Here is a 6,000-nt window from a genome sequence, read left to right on the forward strand (position 1 = left end):
AGCCCGAGTTTTGGACATGCTGTGGGAAAAAAATCGATCGGGGCGTGGCAGGGAGGTTGGGATCATCGCAGTATGGTTCGTTTAATTTTTCGTGGCCATTTGGGTGGACAAACGAGCGAAACATTGCGAATGAGGCTTTTTGCGACAAATCGGTGTGCTATAGCCCATGATTTTGAGGGGGGATCCATGGTCCGGGTGTGCTTTGGGCCGAAAATTGATCGCGGCGTGCCAGAGAGGTTGGGGATCGTCCTAGTGTAGTTCTTTTAAATTTTTGTGTCTATTTGTGTGGACAAACAAGCAAAATGGCACGAACGGGGCATTTTTTGGGCTAAATCAATATGCTATAGCCCACGGTTTTGGGGGTGACCTCGGGGTCCGAGCGTGCTGTAGGCCAAAAATCTATCGGCGCATGGCTGAGAAGTTGGGGATCATCCCAATGTGGTCCGTTTAATTTTTTATGGCCATTTATGTGGACAAACGAGCGAAACAGCGCGAACAGGCCATTTTTGGGCCAAATCAGTGTGCTATATCCCACGATTTCGGGGTGGGCCTGGGTCCAAGCGTGCTATGGGCCAAAAATTAACTAGTGCATAATAGGGAGGTTGGGGATCATCCCACTATGTTCCATGTAAATTTTTGTGGCCATTTGTTTGGACAAACGAGCAAAACAACGCAAACGGGGCTTTTTTAGGCCAAATCGATGTGCTATAGCCCACGATTTTAAGGGTGGGCGTGGGGTCCGGAGTGTCGTGGGTCAAAAATTGACTGGGGTATGCCAAGAAGGTTGGGAATCATCCCAGTGTGGTTTGTTTAAATTTTCGTGGCCATTTGGGTGGACAAACGGGAGAAATGACACGAACAGGGAATTTTCGAATAAAATTGATGTGCTATAGCCCACAAGTTTAGGGGTGGTCCAGGGTCCGAGCTTGCGGTAGGGAAAAAATAGACTGAGGTGTGCCAGGAAGATTGATCGTTTAATTTTTCGTGGCTATTTGGATGGACAAATAGGCTAAACAGTGCGCACGGTGAGTTTACGGGCTAAATCGGTGTGCTATAGCCCACGATTTTAGGGGTGGGCTCAAATTTTGGGGGTTCTGTGGACCAAAAATTGATCGAGGCATGCCAGGGAGGTTGGGGATCATCCCAATGTGGTCCTCTTAAATTTTCATGGCTATTTATGTGGACAAATTGGCAAAACGACACAAACGGGGCATTTTTGGGCCAAATTGATGTGCTATAGCCCACCGATCCGGGCGTTCTATAGGCCAAAAATCGATCGTGGCATGCCAGAGAGGTTATGGATCATATCAGTGTGGTCCTTTTAAATTTTCATGGCCATTTTGGTGGACAAACGGGCGAAACATCGCGAATGGGGCATTTTTGGGTGAAATCAATGTGCTATAGCCCACGATTTTGGGGGTGGGCCTGGGGTCCGGGTGTGCTGTCGGTCAAAAATCAACCGAGGCATGCCAGGGAAGTTGGGGATCATCCTAGTGTGGTCCATTTAAATTATCATGGCCATTTGGGTGGACAAATGGGAGAAACTGCGCGAATGGGGCTTTTTTGGGCTAAATTGATGTGCTATACCAATAGTTTTGGGGGTGGGCCCGGGGTTCAGGCATACTATGGGTCGAAAATTGACTGGGGTATTACAGGGAGGTTGAGGATCATCCCAGTGTGGTATGTTTAAATTTATGGCCATTTGGGTGGACAAAAAGGCAAAACGGTGCGAAAGGGGCGTTTTCAAGCCAAATCGTTGTGCTAAAGCCCATAATTTTGGGAGTGATCCTAGGGTCTGGGTACGCTGTGGGAAAAAAATTGACCAGGGCCTGCTAGAGAGGTTGGGTATCATCCTTATGTGGTCCATTTAAATTTTTATGGCCATTAGGGTGGAAAACGGCGTGAACAGGATATTTTCGGGCCAAATCGGTGTGCTATAGCCCACAATTTTGGGGGTAGACCCGGGTTTTAGGGGTGCTGTGGGATGAAAATTGATCGAGGTGTGCCAGGAAGGTTGGGGATTGTCCTAATATGGTTCATATAAATTTTTGTTGCATTTGGGTGGACAAATGGGCGAAACGACATAAGTGGGGCATTTTTGGGCCAAATCAGTGTGCTAAAGCGCATGGTTTTAGGGGTGGGCTTGGGTTCCGAGTTTTCTGTGGGACAAAAATCAACCGGGGCATGCCAGGGAGGTTGGAGATCGTCCTAGTATGATTTGTTTAAATTTTTGTGGCTATTGTGGTGGACAAACGGGCTAAACGGTGCGAACGGAGCATTTTAGGCCAAATTGGTGTGCTATAACCCACAATTTTGGGGGTGTGCCTGGGTTCGGGCATGTTCTGGGCTAAAAATTGACTGCGGTGTGCCAGGGAGGTTGGGGATCATCCTAGTGTGGTCCGTTTTAATTTTGTCGCCATTTGGGGGGACAAATGGGCAAAACATTGCGATAATGCTTTTTCAGGTCAAATCGGTGTGCTATAGCCCACGGTTATAGGGGTGGGCTCGGGGTTCAGGCGTGCTATAGGCTAAAAATCGATCGGGCTATGCCAGGGAGGTTGGGATCATCCTAGTAATTTATGTTTAAATTTTTGTGGCTATTTAGATGGACAAACGGGCGGAACGACATGAACTGTGTATTTTTAGCCAAATCGATGTGCTTTAACGCACGATTTCGAGGGTGGGCCCAGGTTTTGGAGGTGTTGTGGTCCAATTGACCGGGGCATGCCAGGGAGGTTGGGGATCGTCTCTGTTTTGTCCGTTTAAATTTTCGTGGTTATTTGGGTGGACAAATGGGTAAAACAGGGCGAACGGGGCATTTTTAGGCCAAATCGGTGTGCTATAGCACATGATTTTGGGGGTGAGCCTGGGTTCTGAGTGTACTGTGGGCCAAAAATCAACCGGGCCATGTCAAGGAGGTTAACGATTGTCCTTCTATGGTCTTTTTAAATTTTCGTGGCCATTTGGGTGGACAAACGGGCGAAATGATGCGAATGAGGCTTTTTGGGCAAAATCATTGAGCTATAGCCCACGATTTTAGGGGTGGGCCAGTTGTCCGGGCTTGCTGTGAGCCAAAAATTGATCGGGGCATGTCAGGGAGGTTGGGGATCGTCCTAGTATGGCCCGTTCAAATTTTATTAGCCATTTGAGTGGATAAACGGACGAAAAAGAGTCAATGGGGCATTTTTAGGCCAAATTGGTGTGCTATATAGCCCACGGTTTTGAGGGTGAGCCTGGGGTCCAGGCGTGCTGTGGGCTGAAAATTGACCTGGGCGTGCCAGAGAGGTTGGGGATAGTACCAATGTGGTCCATTTAAATTTTGTGGCAATTTGGGTGGACAAACGGGCGAAATAGCGCGATTGAGGCATTTTTGGGCCAAATTGGTGTGCTATAGCCCATGGTTTCGGGGGTGGGCTTGGGATCCAATTGTGTTGTGGGCTAAACATCTATCAAGACATGCCAGGAAGATTGGGGATCGTCCAAGTATGGTCCGTTTAATTTTTCGTGGCCATTTGGGTGGACAAATGGGAGAAACGATGCAAACAGGGCTTTTTAGGCCAAATCGGTGTGCTATAGCCTACGATTTTAGGGGTGGGCCTGGGGTTCGGGTATGCTGTGGGCCAAAAATTGATCGGGGCATGCCACAGAGGTTAGGGATCATCCTAGTGTGGTCCTTTTATATTGTTGTGTCTATTTCTGTGGATAAACGGGTGAAACGGCACGAAAGTGTAATTTTTGAGCTAAATCGGTGTGCTATAGCCTCCTGTTTTGGGGGTGGGTCTAGGGTCCGGGCGTAATATGGGCTAAAAATCGATTGAGGCATGCCATGGACGTTAGGGATTGTTCCTGTGTGGTCCATTTAGATTTTCGAGGCCATTTGTATGGACAAAAGGGAGAAATGGCCCGAAAGGGGTGTTTTCGGGCAAAATCGATGTGCTATAGCCCACGATTTTAGGGGTGGGCTCGGGGTTCAAGCATGCTGTATGCCAAAAATTGATTGGGGCGTGCCAGGGAGGTAGGGGATCGTTCTAGTGTGGTTCTTTTAAATTCTTGTATCCATTTATATGGATAAACGGGCAAAACGGCACGAACAGGGTATTTTTGGGCTAAATCGATGTGCTATAGCCCACAGTTTTGGGGGTGAGCCCAGGTTTCAGACATGTTGTGGGACAAAAATCGATCGGGGCGTGCCAGAGAGGTTGGGATTGTCCCAGTATGGTTCGTTTAATTTTTCGTGGCCATTTGGGTAGACAAACGAGTGAAACATTGCGAATGGGGATTTTTGGGACAAATCGGTGTGCTATTGCCCATGATTTTGAGGGGAGACCCGTGGTCCGGGTGTGCTTTGGGCCAAAAATCGATCGCGGTGTGCCAGGGAGGTTGGGGATCATCCTAGTGTGGTCCTTTTAAATTTTTGTGTCTATTTGTGTGGACAAACAAGCAAAGTGGCACGAACGGGGCATTTTTGGGCTAAATCAATGTGCTATAGCCCACGGTTATGGGGTGAGCTTAGGGTCCGGGCGTGCTGTAGGCCAAAAATCTATCGGGGCTTGGCTGAGAAGTTGGGGATCATCCCAGTGTGGTTTGTTTAAATTTTTATGGCCATTTGGGTGGACAAACGGGAGAAATGACAAGAACAGGGAATTTTTGGATAAAATTTATGTGCTGTAGCCTATAAGTTTGGGGGTGGGCCCAGGGTCTGAGCATACTGTAGGGCAAAAATAAACCGAAGTATGCCAGAGAGCTTATCCATTTAATTTTTCGTGGCCATTTGGGTGGACAAACAGGCGAAATAGTGCACACGGTGAGTTTACGGGCTAAATCGGTGTGCTATAGCCCACGATTTCAGGGGTGTGCCAAATCGGCGTGCTATTGCCCACGGTATTGGGGGTGGTCCTGGGGTCCGGGCGTGCTGTGCGCTGAAAATCAACCGGGGCATGACAGGGTGGTTGGGATCATCCTAGTATGGTCTGTTTAAATTTTCGTGGCCATTTGGATAGACAAACATGGGAAACGAGTCGAATGAGGTATTTTTAGGCTAAATCGATTTGCTATAGCCTACGATTATGAGGGTGGGCTCGAGGTTTGGGCGTGCTGTGGACAAAAAATCAATCAGAGTGTGTCAGGGAGGTTGGTAATCATACCAATATGGTCCTTTTAAATTTTTGTGGTCATTTGGGTGGATAAATAGGCAAAAAGGCAAGAACGGGGCCTTTTTCGGCCAAATCACTGTGCTATAGCCCATAGTTTTGGGGGTGGTCCTGGGATCCGAGCTTACTGTGTGCCAAAAATCAATCGGGCGTGATAGGGAGGTTGGGGATCATCCAACGTGGTCTGTTTAAAATTTTGTCGCTATTTGGGTGGACAAACTGGGGAAACGGTGCAAATAGGGCATTTTTTTGGTAAAATTGATGTGATATAGCCCATGATTTTGGGTGTGAGCCCGGGGTCCAGGCGTAATATGGGCTGAAAATCGATCGAGGCATGCCAAGGACGTTAGGGATCATTCCTGTGTGGTCCGTTTAGATTTTCAAGGCCATTTGTGTGGACAAACGGGAGAAATAGTGCGAACGGGGTGTTTTCAGGCAAAATCGATGTGCTATAGCCCACGATTTTAGGGGTGGTCCAGGGGTTCGAGTATGCTGTAGGCCAAAAATTAATTGGGGTATGACAGGGAGGTTGGGGATCGTTCTATTATGGTTCTTTTATTGACCAAATCGGCGTGCTATTGCCCACGGTATTGGGGGTGGTCCTGGGGTCCGGGCATGCTTTGCGCTGAAAATAAACCGGGGCATGAAAGGGTGGCTGAAATCATCCTAGTATGGTCCGTTTAAATTTTCGTGGCCATTTGGGTGGACAAACATGGGAAACGACTCGAATGGGGTATTTTTAGGCCAAATCGATTTGCTATAGCCCACGGTTTTGGGGGTGGGCCCGAGGTTCGAGCGTTCTGTGGGTGAAAAATCAATCAGAGCGTGCCAGGGTGGTTGGTAATCATAC

Source organism: Capsicum annuum, chromosome 11 (assembly GCF_002878395.1).
Source record: "Capsicum annuum cultivar UCD-10X-F1 chromosome 11, UCD10Xv1.1, whole genome shotgun sequence".
Lineage (NCBI taxonomy): Eukaryota > Viridiplantae > Streptophyta > Magnoliopsida > Solanales > Solanaceae > Capsicum > Capsicum annuum.